At 35.6% G+C, this 21,694-nt stretch overlaps 1 long non-coding RNA gene across 1 annotated transcript; it reads right to left on the bottom strand.

Moving 5' to 3' along the window:
• Positions 1–378: 378 nt before the first annotated feature.
• On the bottom strand, positions 379–5,505 carry LOC137408821 (uncharacterized). Its single transcript, XR_010980144.1, has 3 exons — positions 5,439–5,505; positions 2,837–2,931; positions 379–537 (listed from the first exon to the last, which is right to left on the bottom strand). It is a non-coding gene; the product is annotated as an uncharacterized lncRNA (long non-coding RNA).
• Between the last annotated feature and the right edge of the window lie 16,189 nt (positions 5,506–21,694).

Genomic DNA, 21,694 nt, shown 5'->3' with positions numbered 1-21,694 from the left:
GACTCATTTTAATAGCCTCAGACATTAGCTCCGACCTTCATCTTATTAACAAAGCTAACAGCACCCATTTAGTTAATGCGGGTCATCTGTGCGATAAAAGGAAAAAACCTTAAAAACTTGCAACTGAATAAAATCTTGGTAAACACCTTTTTGTAATGAGCTGTAAAACCTTTCGACGCTGCTTTATTTTATAAAACATTTTAAAAGATAAATTGAAAGTTATTCAAAGACACAAAAGAGTAATTTGGGGTTAAGACTACCTCTATGCTGGAAAGAGTAATTTGGGGTTAAGACTACCTCTATGCTGGAAAGAAGAGTAATTTGGGGTTAAGACTACCTCTATGCTGGAAAGAGTAATTTGGGGTTAAGACTACCTCTATGCTGGACACTGTTGCGACTCGTGTCAGACTCCAGTAAGAGTATGAGATATGGCTCTAGTATTCTGTTGAGGTCATCACATTCTACAGAGTGTATCAGCCAATCACGTATCACTTCCTGTATGAGCTCAGTTTCATACACCAGAGATGATAGCACCACCTGCATAAAAAAATAAAAGCTTGATTTTGGAATTCATAAAGAGTAATGTTTATGTCACTGACTGGCCCCACTGGAGAGATGCTGTCTCTGAGTGAAGTGGAGTTCTTCGGTTAATTTTCTGAGTGCTTGAAAGGATGAAAAACCGAAATGGCTCCTAAGTATTGATGGAAAACAAGAAGCATTCAACATTTAAATGGAATTGAGCAGTACTTTATAGCAGTTACAGCTGCATGACCTTGACACACTCAGTAATTGCTGATTTCTACCACTTCTTTTTCTTTCGTTTCAAAACAAAAACTTTTTTGTAAATAATTACTGATGCTGTTAAAAAACTATAGGTATGTACACTGTATATACATACATAGAGCATAGTAGATGCAGAATATATCCTGCTACATTATTCTTACAGATAAAGTAGTGCACCGTTACAAAACCGTTTGTTACAGAATTCATAGCAGTTGAACATTCAATAAATTCATTGGTCGGGGTTATATATATAACTCATTACAGTTATTGGAACAATCAAGTACTATTGAAAAAGTACTGAACTCAGGTGCAGCATAAATAAATTAGACGAATATAGCAATTTTCTTTGATAAGAAAGTTTCCAGAGGCTAAAAACTTTCGTCTACGGAGAAGCGTTTAAACAAAAAAACTGCCAATCATATATACAGTAGCTTGGTTGAACAATTGATCTACATGAGATATGAGTATTGCCTTTAAACCATCCGAGTGAGCAAAAAAGGAATATTTGCTATAACAAGAGCCATGTCAATCTGAAGCCTCGATTAGATGTTGCGGTAAAAGATTGCATCACATGGGATTTGAACCCAAGCCATTCGGCTTACTAGCCCAACACTTGCATCAATCGATTGCCTTCTGGCATTTTCGAACAATTGTGCTCCTAGTTATTCTCGGTGCTTTATTCGCAGAGCTGATGATCTTTTGCGGCACCTGGACTGTCAAGGTACTAGTATAACATAAAAGAGGCATGAGTATACTAGACACAATGAACCGGTTGGAGCCGGTCAGAGAGGGATGATCATATCAGGAGAGTTAATGAGATGAAAGTCAATGGAAAGAAAATAGAAGCCTTCCAGGAACATCAGCGAACAGTCTGCTCAGCACGAGTTGGGAAGTATAATCCAGCTTGGTCTCCGGGAAACATCATCGGAAAACGACAACTCACACTTGTCAATAGTTTTTTTTGTAATAAACATCTGTTTTTGTCTACTAATTTTCTAATAGCTCGCGATGTCTATCCAGTAGACCCTTGCCATACGTCATTAATTTGCTATGGTGTTGGCATCGTAAGGCGGAAATGTCGTATAAAGGGGTATAGAAACCCATAGTGATTATCTAATGCAAACACCTTCTGGTAAAAGCATTAATTTTATAAAAGTACTGTACATATTAAAAATTAGTAACAAAATAGTATGTTAACCTTAGTAACTATAGTTACCTACAGTAACTTCTGTGTATTTAGTGTAATTAGTGGTTATGATTTAAAATGCAACATTACTATGTATAATATGTACCATATGGAGCACTTGTCTTCGAGACAGAAATATAATGTAAACCTTGAATTTAACTTAAATGAGTTTAGCTTACTAAACACACACTCAAGTTTTAGTATGTATTTTACTAAACTTTAATTTTGGCATTGTCTTAATTAATCATCTTATGAAACACGAATAACCCTGAACTGAGAGGGAGAGAAAGCGTTGTGTCTCTTTCCGGTGTTGTAGAAGGCATTTCGGTAAATAGCATATCAGTGTTTTCGTGACTCTGATGTATGCAGCACACCAACCGCCAATGTTGAATTTCGAGAAACATTTTTGTTGATGTCGTATGGCGAAAAATCTCATAACCAGGGATGAAAAAACAGCGGGTTCTACATTGTAAGGTAAAAATTGTAAAACAATAATGCCTTAATCGGGGGTGCACTGTACTATTAACACCTGTTAATCATAGAATACAAAAACGATCAACTGAGATCTGTTCTTCTTCAATAATCCTCGCATAAAATTATGTTTCAACAAATTGTTGTTTTTCCAACTGACAATGGTGTCCTTATGTACATTCGCTAGTACATAAGGACACCATACACCAATACACTTTGATATTTATGTATACAACAATTGGCTTGCACATAGAACAACCAAGACATACAGATAAATAAACTGAAGACAAAGTCATAAATAACCATACTAGTGCACAGAATGGGACAAAAAACCATTCTGCCTGATATACGAAGAGAGCATACATTTCATAGACATAAACATGCCAACGCACTAACCATGAGCACATGATGAATATAGCTCGAGCTGTTTTGAAGATGTCTAGTTTGGTGCCAGAACAGAGAAAACTTTTTGTAAGCTTCCAACCTTCGTACTACAAGCAAAGAGTATGTAACAGATGGTCAACAACATATTCTGCTAGTATACAATTCATTAGTAGTCCTACTTTTTAGATCATATGTCAGTCTGTTTTATGATATTCAAATTGTTCAATGTAATGGCTATGGCAGGTATAGTGACAGTAGATGACAAGGAAATAAAGAGCCAATAGATGTCTATGTAAGCATTCTAGGGTGTAACCTGAACTACCTAAAATATCTTTCATCACTACTGAAAGTGCCATCTGTGAATATGGCGAACCTTTTTATTCTGAGTCCATAATACACATAGAAATGTGTGAAACTATCATTAGCACTTATTCAGAGTACAGAAAACCTCTCAACTCTCCAATTCCTAAACAGACATATATTAACAATAGTTGATACTGTGACAGGTGACTTCAGTCCCATCAATCACTCGCATTACTTAATTCTCTGCTTGTTTCATAAAATATGGACAAGTTCGTTCTGACACTTTCAGCTAGACTATCCTTAGTTTTCCTCTCAGTTCTGTCTTTGGAGTTGTCTCATCTCAATTCTATTAATGTATACTGGTGAGTTTTTAGGCTAGTGCAGAGCAGATAGATTATTGCTAGTAACTATGATGCACACATTTAGTAACAAAAAATTTAAAAAAATTGGTGTATACATACAAATAAACGAAAAGTGCAAAACCTTTGGCAGCAGAATAAAAGGGTTTTACAGGATTATTTGATTTTATTTTTTTTATTTGAGTTAATTTTCATCATAAAAACAGATGCACACAGAGACATAAACTAAATGAATATACATATATGAATAAGCAATCATAATACAATAGGGAGTGATGAAGGCCCACGTGCACAGTAGCAGGGCTAATCAAGGTGCGGGGTCCGAGTTGACAATTTTCCCACGACCAAATGAGCGGAGCGTAGTTTTAGAGTTTTTATGATAAATGCATGTGCACACAACTTACAAGAATTTTTCATCAACAACGTAGCAAACCCTTGTTTCAAAATCTCATCAACAAATTTAACCATCGTTTTGTAGAGTCGTTAAAGTATAATAACGATACAAAACACATTTAAGCCTATTTAAATGTGTTACCAAGTCTTTGTAAATTGTCGACAGTATCTTAAAACTTACCCATCTGATCAGATTATACACAAATAGACAGATTAATTTGGCCAAAAATCGCCACAAAACGCTTAAAAATCTTGGTTTAATAAAAGTTAAGACCGGCCTATGATACGCCAATAAAGCCGTGCGACAGATAGTAGAACTATTCAGCAGTGCGCATTTCATGAGAAAACCGTGCTAATTTCACCAGCCTATGGCCTTGTTTACTTGTAATCGAATTTATTCGAAGGTTTCTGTAATAAACGTAGACTGTTTGAGGCGTAGACCGATTTACAGTTACGAAATTGTAGTACACAGTTTATCAGCCTATGTTTTTTTTGTCCAATCACCGAAGGTTTCATTGAATTATTTAAAACATTAGCCGAAATTCTTTACAACTTATGTACAAGCTAGGGCTGAACTACAATGCCCCTTTATGACGAGGCATTCCTCTCGATCGAGCAAAGGGTTTGACAATACACAAGAGTCAAGGTCTTACCATGGCTAAAGCTGTCATTGATATAGGCCACCACGAAATGACCGCTGGAATATCGTTTGTTGCTCTCTCTCTCTCGAGTTCGAAACATCAATGACTTACTGGTTAACAACTTAGCTAGGGAGCGCATCACTCGATAAGCTATCAATGACCAAATTTTACAACGCAAAAGAGAGGAGAATAGACTGTACTACCTGTAACAGATACTGTATACTTATAACAGATATTGTAATATCAACAATTAACCAATTACTCGTATACCTGGTTTCAACCCAAATTTACCTCCAAAATAAATTGTTAGTTGCACCTTGTTAGAGTTGCGCTCCCTCAAATCTATTTTATATCATCTCGAACAAGTTTCATTTATACTATACTCTGTCAATGCCTGCTGAGAACTACTTTTTCAACAACCAACAGTACCCTTTCTTTTTTCCGTTATCACTTTGGTCGTGGGCTGTATGACAGTGGAATTTCTAGTCTTAATATAAAAATGTTCACATATTAAGACCTAAAGCCATCTCAATGAGTCAAGTAGATGCCTCTTTAAAGCAATCCTAAAACTATTTGAATTTTCAATGTACCTGATCAATATTGGTAAGTCATTCCAAGTACTGGACAACTGGTAAGTTACCCGTCAATGTCCAGTTGTAGATGTAGACTTAGGGTAAGGTAAGGCATAAGAAGAATAACGAGTAGCATAAGAGTGTTATTGCCAATATGCTAACAAATGTTGCACTTTCTAATCATGAAAACCTTTGTACTCAGCAGAATGGAGGTCACAAATATCACATTGTGCAAACAGCAACTCTGTTTTTACTATTTCTACTCGTTAACATCACAGCTTATAATGTTCATTGTATAAAGGCTGTTCTAGAGTCATGACTGTTCACTACCTAGTTGCAACCTTACCATGATCCTTGTGGGTCAGATCCTTGATGATAACATTCTGCAGGTTGTCTATGTCACGTTTACGTCTGCTTCCTTCTGCGTGCAAAGTCAGCAGACGAGACAGAAGAAAACTGCACTCTTCAGAGTAGAGCAGCCTCTCAACATCTATCGCAGACCATAAGTGTATGAAGATATCCTGCAATAGTAGAACATGGTAGAAGGAACCTTCTCATATGTATGTCTGTTATTACGTTTCTGATGATCTCTGCATTATAATGAGTGTTTACCATCTGAGGTCTGGTCTGTCTACTTTTGTATTTTCACTACTCTACCTCCATTACTCTTGTGTTCACTAGTCCGTGTCCATCAGTCCGTGACCACTAGTCCGTGACCACTAGTCCGTGACCACTAGTCCGTGACCACTAGTCCGTGACCACTAGTCCGGGTCCCTTAGTCCGTGTCCACTAATCCGTGTCCACTAGTCCATGTCCACTAGTCCGTGTCCACTAGTTCGTGTCCACTAGTCCGTGTCCACTAATTCGCGTCCACTAGTTCGTGTCCACTAGTCCCCGTCTACTAGTCCGTGGCCACTAATCTGTGTTCAATAGTCCGTGTCCACTACTTTGTGCTAATTACTCTGCACCCAGTACTCTCTGCCCACTAATCCATGTTCACTACTCTGCCCCCGCTACTCTGCGCCCACTATTGTAAGTCTACTATTTTCCGCGTACATTCTATGTCTACCACCCTGCGCTCATGAACATCAGTTCACTACCGGATGTCTCCTATTTTTACTGAATAAATGTCAACTATTGTGTGCTTCTGATCACAACCGAACCACAGCGAGTCTTTTATCATGTGCAGACCGCGTCGATGTGAATGCCGCTGAGTTGAGATCAACTACATTTTCTTTGCTGTTCTTTACCCCTCGGAGGTCACTGATATTTTTTCGCCCTAATTAATCACCAGTATACTCAATTCAATCCCTACACCTACAAGTTATACAGCGATAGTTCAATGATCAACCACTGCACAGACATAAATATGCATGGCCACACAACCATACAATCCACAACCATAACGTTTAGATTGCATCATCGTGAGTGTCTGTCTTGGCATCACAGCCTCAGCTTTAATTCCTATTACCAGCACAGCACAAGGTTTAACAACCAGGTATTTGACAGATTATGGAACAGGTTCACATTAGCAATGAAATTCAGCTCAGCGGTGGAAGGAGTTGTCTTCTTTTCACTTTCATGTAAACAGACAAACTCAACCAGAATGAACAGGCATTAAGCTGTTCCAATGAGCTGTAGCAACTTAGACACTCCAGACAGCAATCCAGACACCTCTTGTACCAGATTGGGGCACTAAAGACAGTTACACTATCAACAGTGCAGTCTGATGATAACTTATTGTAGAATTAATTAAAGGACAATCGTTGAACACAGCAGGTTGCTGACAACAACAAATGGAATGCTGAAAAGATTGAAGATTTCAACTAACTGATTTCACATAAATATGGTAATTGAGTCTTTCTATCAATCACAGTGTTCCTGGAAAAAGAATAGATTTACCTGGTAGTCAGCCACGATTTGGACTTCATTAAGTCATTTTGAGAACATGAACTGAAGAATTGCATGTGTCGATAGCAAAGGTTATCCAGTTGATATCAACTCATCATTTTTAATACTTGCTTAATAATGTATACACGCAGGCAGAAGCAGACAAAATCTGCGAATAATAAAACTGCAGCTATAATTGAGCTCAAGTATATGTCTGAGAAATCACTCAAAGATAGAGTATGTCTACTTAGCTTACAGCAAGCAGAGGCTGTGTGTGTTTTTAAAAACATTGTTGCACAAACAATAGTTCTCTGATCTTGGCTGGACATGTCCGAGCCTAGTGACAAAAGAGCCTCAGCGATGGGAAACAAACTCAACTGCGAGGGGAATTTAAGGTTGAATGCCATTCCTGTTATCACCAGTGGAATTTTTGGAAATCAACCCCATCCTGTTGTGTGGAGGTCAGGGGTTCTAAACCACCGAGTCGCGGTTGCTCTCTAGTCATATAAAGACATGTAAGCTATCACCATCTGCAATACTGCCTTTTTAAAATTTTTCGAACTGCAAATATAACTTACCGCAGTTCTAAAAATGACCTAATGACCGACGATGCTGAATATGACCTAATGACTAAACGGCGCTGAATACGACCTAATGAGCTAATGGAAGCTGTCAAAAAACAATGAATCTAAAGCTGCGTTCAGCTGCAAACAGCTGTTGTGGCCGATATTTTAACGATTTTATAAGAGTTATCAGCCTGATTTTTTCCGTTTACACGAGGCGGAGTTTGGTTCACAAGTGGGCAATCTTGCCATTTTTATTTGCATGGTGAGATAACTTTAGCTGAAATATTTTTAGTGAGTCAAGATTTACATTTTGTTGACTGTTTTCTACGAAATTTCTCATGTACATTTTTAGCAAGTTTATTAATTATTTTGCACTGTCCAGTTAATCACTAATAATGGATAACTATATGAAGCATCACATCCTTTGCTAACATCATCTGTTTCAAATACAGATGCTTCAATCATTATACCGGTGGTATGATAATTGAACCTGAGCAATGATTCTGTTTGCGGCAACCTTCTGGGGTGCTATCAACAGAATTACTACCTGTATTTCAAGCCATGACGAAAATGTGTACAAATGTGAAACCAAATATGATATTCACTTTAAATGACAATGCATGATTCGCTGTGAAAGTAATTTCAGTGGCAACTCAAATCGAAAATTGGTCTAGACTCGACCACAGCTCGATAAAATTTCTCTCTGAACTAAATCAGTCGCAGACTTGTTTGATTTTTCCACATGAGACGATTATCGGCCAGTGAACCGAATTGTCTAGACAATCGGCATGAAATCGGCTGGTGTTATCGCAGTGTTTAGACAACAAAGTACAATTGAAGCCTGACAAATAAAGATTTAGCATCAGAGAAATGTAAGCTTCGTGTTTAGGAGACATGTCAAGCCACAAGACTAACATCTAGTTCTAACTGAAAAGTAAATCCTTAAGCTGCAAGGTGTGTCAATCTAAACAACCGACCTCTAGTTTCACTTGAATGCTGTCAATCAAACGCTTAGGAAAAGGTGGTTGGATTGTGACAGCCACTAGAGCGGCGTTCGCCTCGCTGTCTAATGACGGCTGTCTGTGTATATGTTGTGACTTCTGGTTGGTCTCCATAGAGAGATGAGACAGGTTAATAAGGTCAATAAGTAGGGCTGCACATATAAACTGGCACTCTCTATCAGAGGTAGAAGATGAAGAGTACGCTAGGAGCATGCTGACCCAATCGGGGAAGTCTGTAGCATCACAATTTGCTAAAAAATAGGTACACAGATTATGGTAAATCTACTATATAAACGGCAATCGTTGTCTATCTATCTGTGTATCTGTCTGTCCGCTTTATAGAGTACCGTACTTTTCGGACTATTAGCCGCTACTTTTATATAAGGGCGTGTCTATTTTGTGGTTTTTTTCACCGCTAGGGCGCATTAACGGGAATCTCCGGTTAGTACACGCCTCTATTATAATATGTAACCTGCTATTCATTGTAGGGATGGACGATAAATACTGATATGCTAATAGTATGAGTTGTCTTCTCGATATATTGAGTCACCGATAACTCCCAAATATGAGCAGTATAATCGTGGTACGAATTTCGGTCGTACGAAGCGAACTGAATTAATATGTGTAGTAACGGTAAATAAATTATAGAGCGGTCTTGCTTTTTCCATTCGGTCGAACGAAGCCAACCGAATTAATATGAGTACTAATTATCGTAATATCGTAATTTCGTAATATGGACTATTAACCGCTACTTTTCTTTGACGATTTGAGCCAAACGGCTTATATAAAGGTGTGGCGATTCTGTTGTTTTTCTTTCACCGCTCTGGCGCATTAACCGAAATCCCCGGTTAGCACGCTTTTTAAATGGCAAAATTTCTGCCGTGTTAAAAAGCACCTTTCCTGAGTTCTGCGGCCTATACAAAGGTGTCTATACAGCTATACAAATGTACTATTCGTTAAATAAAATAAATTAACGAGTAGTTATTTACACGCAATTAATATTTACTGCCAACGTGTACCAAGAAGGTCACGTAAACGTTTATTTCTTGGAGCCACTAGAAAAACGCATTTCTCACCTACTAAATTTCCACATCAAAAAGGTAAGTGTTTCTTATACGATGTTGTATTGTCTATGAATTGCCACATCTCCACTACTTAATAACGTTGGATTTGCCGCTGTTCGTGATAGTGGGTCATGTTCATTTCCTTCAGCAGCCGAGTTACTAATTTTTTCCAGCTTCGAGTAGGCCTACTGTAACTTACTATTACAGAACTTTCACGAGTACTCCGAGGGTTGCGATACGCTATTGTGAAAAGAAAGTGAGCAGCTGCTATCAACTTACTGTCACCCTGCATCAGCCATGACCAGCTATACGTCGCCTGCTCAAAAGTAGGCACACGCCGAAAACTGTTTCTTCATACGCCCGACAGAAAAACCAAAAATGTTGTCTATCCGCAAGTTTTGCGTTGAACTAAGGGAGAGAGAGAGAAAGGGAGAGAGAGGGAGAGCGAGGAGGAGAGGGGGGGAGAGAGAGAGGGGGGAGAGGGAGAGAGAGAAGGGGAGAGCGAGGAGGAGAGGGGGGAGAGAGAGAGAGAGGGGAGAGACGGAAAGAGGGAGAGACGGAAAGAGGGAGAGACGGAAAGAGGGAGAGAGAGAGAGAGAGGGGAGAGACGGAGAGAGGGGGAGAGGGGGAAGAGGGAGGGAGAGAGGGGAGAGACGGAAAGAGGGAGAGAGGGAGGGAGAGAAGGGGAGAGGGAGGGAGAGAAGGGGAGAGAGAGGGAGAGCGAGGAGGGGAGGGGGGAGAGAGAGAGGGAGAGAGAGGGAGAGAAAGAGGGGGAGAAAGAGGGAGGGAGAGGGGAGAGACGGAGAGAGGGAGAGAGGGGAAAGAGGAAGATGGAGAGAGGGAGATGTAACTGCATATTTGGAGTTGTTTTACAGTATGAAAGCCAACTCTCAATAAACCTTATGCTGCACGTGAATCTGTTACTGTAGGCGGATAATGCAGCTAGTCTTATATAAGTTTGAAAATTTATAATGCTTTGCATATAATTAATAGAAAAAATTAGCATTATTCCCTTAGGATAGTTACATGCTTGTAGATCGTCTCACGGCAAAGTTTTAAGAAATTGTCTGTTCCCGAAAATGTTTACAGTTTTTATTAGCAGGTTCCTTGCTAAATTGCTCAAGGAAAATGAGCATGATACAAATAATGAGTTTTGTAATGATAACTTGGCAATGGTAATAATAATAATTATTATAAACTGGCAAACGAAAGATGGCAATTGATTGTCACTCTGGCATAGAGTTATTGAGAAAAAAGAATTCTGGGTACAAAAGGAACTGCAGTGATTATCTGCTAGAGCGATCATTGCTATAACTAGACGAGTACAACTACTGGTGCAACTACTGATACAACTACTGGTACCACTGCTGGTACAGCACTGATACAACTACTGGTACGACTACTGGTACAACTACTGATACAACTACTGGTACCACTGCTGGTACAGCACTGATACAACTACTGGTAGGACTGCTGGTACAACTACTGATACAACTACTAGTACAACTACTGGTACAACTACTAGTACAACTACTAATACAACTACTGGTACAACTACTGGTACCACTGGTACAACCACTGATACGACTGCTGGTACGACTGCTGGTACAACTTTGGTTGCAACTAAGTTAGAGTAAGTTATATTAGTGTAAGTTAGAGTAAGTTATATTAGTGGAAGTTAGAGTAACTTATATTAGTGTAAGTTAGGGTAGGTTATATTAGTGTTGATCTGTTGATGATTGCCTGTCTAGCGTAACTGACTACTGCACAGATGTAATACTCCCGGTGCACTCATTACTCAGACAGAAAGTGACTCACTATCAGCAGCTTCTGTTTTAGAAATGTTTTCTCCAGAATATACTGGAGAGCTTGACATCTCAATGAGGAGGAGAGCACAGGCAAGCAGTGCATGCCTTCTTGACATCAAATCTATTTCCTACCAACATCCAAACCAATCATGTGAGAAGCGAAATCTGACAAAGGCATATCTTTGGCAGTCACAAGGCATATGCTAAGTTAGAAACAAATAATAAATGTTGACTTTTCTGAGTGCACACACGTTTAGCATCACAAAAAATCTTGAGAAAAGCATAACTTCTGCATAGTAGATTGCTAGGTAAGGGGCGTACCTCTCGACGCCCATCAGTATGCTGAATGAGCCATAAAACATTTAGTAGCAGATGGTTGTCTAAACTTTTAAGTGGAACTCTAAAGATTTGGTTTGATTGGTTTTATAACAAGTATCTATAACAAGTTTACCTATAACAAGTGTATCTATAACAAGCGTATATATAACAAACATATCTATAACAAGTGTATCTATAACAAGTGTATCTATAACAAGTGTGTCTTTAACAAGTGTATCTATAACAAGCTTATCTATAACAAGCGTATCTATAACAAGCATGTCTATAACAAGCGTATCTTTAACAAGTATATCTATAACAAGCTTATCTATAACAAGAGTATCTATAACAAGCATAACTATAACAAGCGTATCTATACCAAGCGTATCTATAACAAGCTTATCTATAACAAGCTTATCTATAACAAACATATCTATAACAAGTGTAACTATAACAAGCGTATCTATAACAAGCATATCTATAACAAGCGTATCTTTAACAAGTGTATCTATAACAAGCTTATCTATAACAAGCGTATCTATAACAAGCGTATCTATAACAAGCGTATCTTTAACAAGTGTATCTATAACAAGCTTATCTATAACAAGTGTATCTATAACAAGCGTATCTATAACAAGCGTGTCTTTAACAAGTGTATCTATAACAAGCGTATCTATAACAAGTGTATCTATAACAAGTGTATCCATAACAAGCGTATCTATAACAAGCGTATCGATAACAAGCATATCGATAACAAGTATATCTATAACAAGTGTATCTATAACAAGTCTACCTATAAGTAAATAACTGACAAGATCAGTGTTTATGTATAGCTGTTAACTTTTACTGAAGCATTTTTATCTAGGAGAATAGAATTAAAAACATTGTACACATACGTTATATAACTATTTGACCTATCTTTATTGAACTGGCACATAAAAATTTTAGATGTAGTATACAAGACACACTGCGATATGCTCTTTGCTGAGCATCATAACCTTGAAGTGTCACAGTTCAACAGGTAATTTAAAGTTCTACACGAAAAAGTTGCTCTGTAGAAATGAACAATTGTTCAAAAAGATTTTTATTCAAATGGCTTACATGAACACATTTTGTAGTTGTTTTGCTGTATATTATTTATTAAAAAAGCATGCAGGCTCATGTCAGAGTATTGGTTTAGAATATTTTTATTAGCTTTGTAACGTCCATACTATTATCACTAGATTTATATGCCTTGACGTCATCATCACACGCTGCTTAAAGCTGGTAAGCTTTCATTTGTGGAAGAGCAAAGCTGCTTTGTAACCAAATACTTCAAATGAAAGACAGAAGCAGTTCTTTCTAGGTGTCTAGCAAATCCACAGTAACTGAGGAATTAACTCAAAACAAAAATTAATTATTAATATATATGTTGTTGAAGTTAAAATGTAAAATTAAATTTGCAAAAGAACAAAAGCTAAATTCTGTAAAAACTTTCACCCGATAATTTGATAGAGGTTCCAGGTGATACCATCAGGCAAAGTTTGTGGGTACTAACACTCCACTAATCGGCAAATACAATGGCGCGCGAAATAAACTGGACCACTTTATTGGATAACTAAAATTCTCATTTTTAACGTTACTAGTTGAATTTAATCAATAGCCATAAATTATAGATTAAATTAATCTTAATTTAGTCCTCATTTTAAATATGTAAACCGAACAGCCGTAATATTATATTTTTGAATGATTATGTAGGCTAAATTCATGTCATGTCATTTTTTGAATGGTCGAAGATAACAATCTGTAAAGATATGATCACACCACATATATTTATATTTGCTGATTTCAAGTCAGTTACATGTATATGACCTCAAAGAGGTCTAGTTTATTTCACTTCCTACTGTAAAATTACAACATGATAATAGAGAAATACTACAGGTAGATCAAAAGCAATATGACCCTTCAACTCACGCTGTCAGACTGTTTGAGGATGGCTGAGCAGAGGACCTCCTGCACAAATGGAATGCTGTCATGCAGAGTAACGGCATCTATCAACAATTATCCTCGCATAAAATTATGTTTCAACAAATTGTTGTTTTTCCAACTGAAAATGGTGTCCTTATGTACATTGGCTTGTACATAAGGACACCATACACTAATAGCATACATCAATACACTTTGATATTTATGTATACAATAATTAGCTTGAGCATAGAACAACCAAGACATACACATGAATAAACTTAAGACAGGTCATAAATAAACATTGTCGTGCGCAGAATGCAACAAAAACTAAAAGCCTAAAAGAGGAAGACTGCACACAGGTCATAGACGTGAACAGGTCAATGCACTAACCATGAGCACATGATGGATATAGCTCGAGCTGAATTGGGAGTGAACATAGGTGATCATAATAAATGCAAGTTTCTATTGTAAAAATTAAACTAGTGTGAAGCATACAAGCACAAGAGAAAAGATTCAAGTCAACCCAGAAACAAACACCGTGAAAGTGGCTTTGATTACACACAGAGAAATTGAGCTATGAAGCGGGGAGTGTTAACACAAAGGAAATAACTCTATGGTCATGTGGTTGGTTGAACTTACAGCGCAATATTTGACCTTCACAGCAGAGTATTTGACCTTTACAATAACACAACAGAAATTTTAGGACAGAAGCAGTTTCTAGATGACCCCAACAACTATTTCTATATCACACTAGAGAGAAAGCGACATACATGATAACCACTTTACTCAATAATACCAAAGCAATTGGGGTGACAAGCAATACACACCATCATCAGTAGATGTGAGCTCAGTAGGTGCAATAGCAAATGTGAGCCTCCTACAGAGCAGAAGTACCTGCGTTACCGAACTCAGACTAGTCTCAGTCAAGTTTTCCTTGAGCATGTTCAACAAGTTGAAGAGTAGTCTGGGAATATGGACTGTTTGAGTCTCGAGGTAAGTTTCCTGTATAGGATTCAGTAACATTAAGACTAATGTAAACAAGATTCAGAATAGCCCAACTCTCCAATCAAAAAAGGTTTAATAATTGTATATAATATTGTAAGTCTTCCTGAAAATTACAGATATAAAAAAATTGATCAATTGCTCAAAACTTGAAAAGTACAATGAAAGGGGAATGATACAATGATGATATCTAGACCCGTACTTTAGAAATCACTTGCATCTCTGTTTTACAGAGTTCTTAAGATTAACTTAGTATAAAGTACTTGTAACTTAACCATAATTATATAGGCAGCATCAGAACTTCAAATATGCTGTCATGTCTGTCAAATATGGTTTAAAGGCGTTTCGCATAAGGAACATTTAAATTCTGATGAAATTAATAGGAAAAACCATACCTGTTCACCGAGCAATTATTGGAATATTTGTTTGAATAAATGTTTGCTCAAAATGAAAAATAAAACAAAGTTGTTTGCTCGCGCTGTAAAAACAAATAACATTACTGAGAAGATAACTCTTAGTTTTTAAGTGTTTATGGCTGACAATAAACAACTTTGTTTGATATATATTTGTGACCGAGCAAAAAACTGATTTTATATAACTTTTGGTTTAAAAAAAGCTTAAAAGTTTAATGAATAAGACATGTCCATGTGCAGAAATTGTACCGACACGAGTACATATTCAAGGTAAAAATTCCTACAGTTAAAAAATCATAGTTAAATGATTGCTCTTGACAAGAAGCAGTCAGAAAATTTTGGAGTTGTGGGCCCTGACAACAATACCAAAGTGCTTAACAAATACGTACATAATAGGACAGCATTTTGGAGAATATGCCAGCTTCTTGTGTCTAAAAAAATGTCTCTTGTGTCCAAAAGCACAAAAGAATTCTTAGTCTGTACAAACAAAGAACATTTTTGCAAACTAGAAAACTAAGAGTGATCTCAGAAATTCACAACTAACTGATTCATTTCTCACCAGTGACATGATTGAGAGCAGCATGTTGATGATGTCACAGTACTCTGGCATCCCAAGATCAATACCTTGTCTCATCTCGCTAGCCCACAGCACCCGCTCATACATGTTTGAAAGGAACTCCCAGATGAAGTTTGGCTCAAGCGTTCCAAATAGCAAGTTGCATGCTTTGACAAGCTCTGTTCTGACCTTGACTGGCAGGTCGTGAGTCCTACAGGAAGTGGAGTTACTCATTAGACCACAGCCGAACAAACTGGGGATACAAACGATATTATAGTAAATGCAAGCATAGCCAAAATAAATATATAGAGAGAAGATCATAAAAACTCAATGCAACTCTCTAGATTTGCTAAATAGTTAGCCAACAGCCAATTTTGTAAAAGTAGCACAATGATGGAGTGATAATTAAATAGTGATGCATATCTTCTCTTTATCTTCTCTTCTCTTTATTGATCAATATTGCTATAAAACTCTAATCTTGTAAACTTGCTTAATGCAGTTGCACTAAAGAGATAACATAGGTGGCAATCAAAGTGCTTTGTAAAAGATTGCTTTCTGTGGGACTCGAACTCTTGACATTCAGCTTAATAAACTGCCACTCTATTACCTGCGCTAATCGACATGCTTACTTCGCATTACCTTACTTAATGTGAAAAGCATGTCCACTACAAGTGATACCAGGTACAATTGGCAATCGCACAACTTTCATTTAACATGGTAAACAATGGAACAATGGTAAATGAAATATACTGCACCTCTTTGAAATCATATATACGTGAATGACTTGAAAGTAGCAGATAGAAATGCACGTATGTTGTGTGATCATTTTTATACAGCTTGTTATCTTCAGCCATTAAAAAAATGAAATGTTTGGAATTTAGCCTACATAATCATTCAAAAACATTACTTTACAGCCGTTTGGTTTACATATTTGAAATCAGTATAAAATAAGGATTAATTTAATATATAATTTATGGCTATTGACTGAAGTTACAACGAGTAACAATGGTGTAAATGAGAATTTTAGTTTTTCAACAAAGGGATCCAGTGTATTTCGCACACACCTGTTAATGATTTATCAGATATAATAATAATAATAAATAATAATAATCAGATCTACTAAAGTAGAAACTCAAGGATGTACTTTTGCATGCATCAAGAACAACTGCCTTCGATGACCATGTTCATGAATTGTTGTCGAGAAAGCAGTGAATCGATTTGCACTGAGAATGAAAGCATTCACGAGCAACACTGGGTTTACTGCTAGGGTATTAAAAGTTGTAAACCTGTAAACTGCTAACAAAAACCAATCAATTTGCAGATTCTGCTTTGTCTATTTGTTTGAAAAAAAAAACTAAATGAATGCCCAGCGTTGCCGGGTAATAAAAAAGTCTTTGCGCAAAAAACTTATTTTTATTTAACACATACGACATTTTACTATTCTAACTTTTTAAAAAATTAGCTTAAAAAAATAACAAACGCAAAAGGTAATGTTAATTAATAATACAAAGTGCACATTTTGTGTGTGAAATTGCAAAAAGGATATAGAGTATATATATAGAGTATATATATAGAGTATATATATATATATATATATATATATATATATAGAGTATATATATATATATAGAGTATATATATATATAGAGTATATATATATATATATATATATATATACACTGTATTTATATATATAGATATATATATACAGTATATTGTAAAAGGATATACAGTATATGGTAAAAGTGATGGGAATAATAAGAATGGCTTAGCCTTGTGGTTATGGGCACTTGTTAGTAGACTTGTGATTTGACTGTCGTGAGTTCAACTCTATTGCGACAGTGATTTTTCGTTGCGAAAGCTTTATCGTTATAACTGGACAGACCAATGACAGACATACAAAAATTGAGATATATAGATTAGACATACCAGATAAAGATATTTTACAAACATAAGAGGGAGCAAGCATGCCTAGGATTTATGACTCATAGAACTGGAAAAACCATGATGAAGTTTCAGAGGAATACCTAAAATTAGCCAACTGCCAATAAATTAAGTTCCAAACAATTGCTCTATAAAAGGAAGTCACGAGAAACATACCAGTCGCGATGAGCTCAAAACTAAAAAAGATTAGCATTGTGTTTTTTGATTTTAAGATTTGATGACAACATACACCCCCTAAATGCACTGGAGCTTGGAGCTAAGGCTAAAATGCTTCTGACTCACTTGAACACTGACAACAAATGTCATATTTCAGAAAACAAGCTAATACATACTCAGATGCAGTTCAGCAACCTCTATCACTACTATCACTACTACTACTATCACTACATGAAGTAGTGATAGTAGTAGTAGTGATAGTAGTAATAGTAGTAGTAATAGTAGTAGTAATAGTAGTATAACATTGGTAGTAGTAATAGTAGTAGTAATAGTAGTAGTAATAGTAGTAGTAGTAATAGTAGTAGTAATAGTAGTAGTAACATTAGTAGTAGTAATAGTAGTAGTAATAGTAGTAGTAATAGTAGTAGTAATAGTAGCAGTAGTAATAGAAGCAGTAGTAGAAGTAGTAGTTCTATAATACAAAAAACTCATTGGTCATAACTTGCAGCACTACCAGACACTAACCTTGTGTCATATTGAGCGATGGCATGAAGGTCAAGGCCAAGAGAGTCAGCGAGCCTGTATGTCGACATTTGAGAATTATCTGGAAAACACCTGTCAGTGTGTGCTGAATAAAATCTTCGTAAGAGGCGGAATATATTGAGTAGTATGTCCTCAAGCACCACGGAACCTGGAATGGTGAAATAGACTGTATATATAGGTCAGATTAGATATAACATTGTAGTAAGCCATTCATAATCAATGCTAACTGCAGTAAATTCACTAATCGTTTTTTTAAAAACGAAAGTGTGAGATATAGAAATTTTACAACTTTTCACACAAAAATTTATGTTTCTTTTTTGACTTATGCTAAAACTTTGTTTAAAATTGCAAAGTCTTACCCGTTTTTTCACACAATGATAATGCCAAGAGCTGCTGATTACATAAACAAAAATAAATTAAGTTAATTCAATTTTTCTAGATCAGTTAATATCTGGCAAGCCCATTAATTTTTAATAAAGTTTAAAAATTTTCATAAATAATAACTGTTTAACTTTGCCGTAAGATCGCATCGGCATACAAGTTTTTTCGACTGATAATCTAAATTTTGAGCAAATACTTTTTGTTAAAAATAATTGTCAAATAAGCAAAACCTCCTTCTACTGATGATCACTTTATTTATTTAGTTTTTAGATATGATTCAGATTTTTACACTGAGTTTTACAGTTATACACAATGTATTTGTTTTAAAGCTATATATAATTACTTTGGGTATTTTTTCATAGTTGAAATAAATCAAACAACAATAAATGCATTCTTATAAGAATATTTGTTCAGTATCAAAATGAATTGTGAATGTGAATGAATCATCAGAAACTGTAAATGATTGACAGCCAAGAAAAAACTGAATTAGTAAAGTAATAATCAGTATAACAAGGTTTTTATTATAAATATATTAAATTAAATTATATAAATAAGGTTTTTTATTTTATTATGAAAGACGTGAATGGAAGTGTATGTTCTGCAATGTGTAATGTTGGTACATACATTAATACAGTCAAACATGGATAACTCGGACTTCACGGGACTAAGCGAGTGTTCGAATTATCAGAGCGTTCAAGTTATCAGAGCACTGTCGCAAGTCCATGTATTTACTTATTTATTAGTAGAAACATGTACATATACAAACTATAATATAAATCAAAAGCACAAATGGCTTGTTTCAAATTAAATGCTTCTAATGTAAAGTTTAAAACGTTTTCATCAAAAGGTATAGAGATTTTTCTATTACTTGAGATTGGTTTGTTGTTTGAGGTGATGTTATTGCCAGGACGGTTTTTAGATTGACATTGGCAAAACTTGATCGTTGTTGAAATGCTCAAAAGAAAAGACATCTTTTTCTTCTGAGCATTTTACCCACGATCAATTTTGCCAATTTTTCTTGAAGTTTATGAAAAGATTACCTCACTTTACCTCGCTTCCGAAGGGCGATCGCTAAGCGGATGTTTGGTATAAATCAAATTTCACCAAACTTTTAGAAAAGTCGTTGACAAAAATATTTTGCCGATGGTGGTAATAACGACGCTTATGAATTACGAAAAGTTGAGGTTTACCTCTATGGCTTGGAATAAAGTGATTTTCTAAAGCGATAACAACAGTTTCGGTAGCCATTGGGCAAAAAACAGTTTGAGTTAACAGTGTTGAGTTCGAGTTATCTATAGCAATTTATCATTACGTGGGAACAGACCAAAGAAACCGTTCGAGTTAACCATGTGTTCAAGCTATCCGTGGGCGAGTTATCCATGTTTGACTGTATTTTGATTAACTTTTTCATGAGCTACAAAACAACAACGAATATGTCAAACAATTATATATAGAATTAAACAACGCATTATATAAAATTACTTAAAAAACTATTTGCAAACTTCTAAATTTAAAAAGAAAAACTAAATTTGTACAGTAAAAAATAATAAAAAGATAATTTGATTGTTACCTCGTCTTATAGATGCATTAATCGAATTGCATGTTCAATGCATAACTTACTCTAACTTACACTAATATAACTTACTCTAACTTACACTAATATAACTTACTCTAACTTACACTAATATAACTTACTCTAACTTACACCATTATTACTTACTCTAACTTACACTAATATAATTTACTCTAACTTACACTAATATAACTTACTCTAACTTACAACAATATAATTTACTCTAACTTACACTAATATAACTTACTCTAACTTACACTAATATAACTTACTCTAACCTTCACTAATATAACTTACTCTAACTTACTCTAACTTACACTAATATAACTTACTCTAACTTACACTAATATAATTTACTCTAACTTACACTAATATAACTTACTCTAACTTACAACAATATAGCCTACTCTACTTACACTAATATACATGTAACTTACTCTAACTTGCAGTAATATAACTTACTCTCACTTACACTAATGTAACCTACTCTAACTTACACTAATATAACTTATTCTAACTTACACTAACATAACTTCCTTTAACTTACTCTAATATAACTTACTCTAACCTACACTAATATAACTTACTCTAACTTACACTAATATAACAGAGAAGGTTCTGTAAAAAATATCAAATAAAATGAAAATATTTCCATGTAAATAAGTCATGTTTTTTACCACAAAGTTCAGTGTTTGTCACAATCACTCCTTCCTCCAACACGTATGACAAAACATGTTGGAGCAAAGATTTTCATAAAAATTCATTGTATTTGATTTAATTTATTCAACAGCACAAAAGCTTAATGATAAATATGTCAGGTAATTATGTATGTCATATAAATGAATGTTTTATACAAAACTATGCAAAAAACTAAAGCATATGTAAGAATCAATAAAACGAGGTACTTGTTGTCATATCACATTTGATAAACTTATAGATGAATCAAACCAAATTTTAGTACATTTCATCAGAGAGTGTCAATATTTTGCTATCATTTGCGATTTTTTTTGATGTTTGAGGTGACCTGACTGCCAGGATGTTTCAAGATTAAAATCGACAAAACTTGATCACTGTTAAAACGATCAAAAGGAAAATGCGAAACGATGTCACTGGTTGTTATCGTTATGATAGTTAATATCGGCTATTGGGTTCAAGTAGCAGCATAAAGTGTCTCTGTTTGTCAGTCTCTTTGCAACTAAAGACCCTTAATCACAATTTCATATATTTTATTTTCTGATAAAATTATATATGTTAATGTCTTTTTTGGAGCATTTTAAACGCAATGAATTTTGTCAATTTTAATCTTGAAATATCTTGGCCGTCAGATCACCTCAAACATCAAAATCAACCATAAATTTTAGAAAAATACCGATACTTTTTCCGATACAGAAGACAGACAGTAAGTAGAAATCTAGAGGCCAGAGAGATACAGAAGAAAGA

This window comes from Watersipora subatra, chromosome 11 (genome assembly GCF_963576615.1).
Source record: "Watersipora subatra chromosome 11, tzWatSuba1.1, whole genome shotgun sequence".
In the NCBI taxonomy this organism is placed as follows: domain Eukaryota; kingdom Metazoa; phylum Bryozoa; class Gymnolaemata; order Cheilostomatida; family Watersiporidae; genus Watersipora; species Watersipora subatra.
Note: the sequence above shows the minus strand (reverse complement) of the source record. Positions and strands in the feature narration are given on the sequence as shown.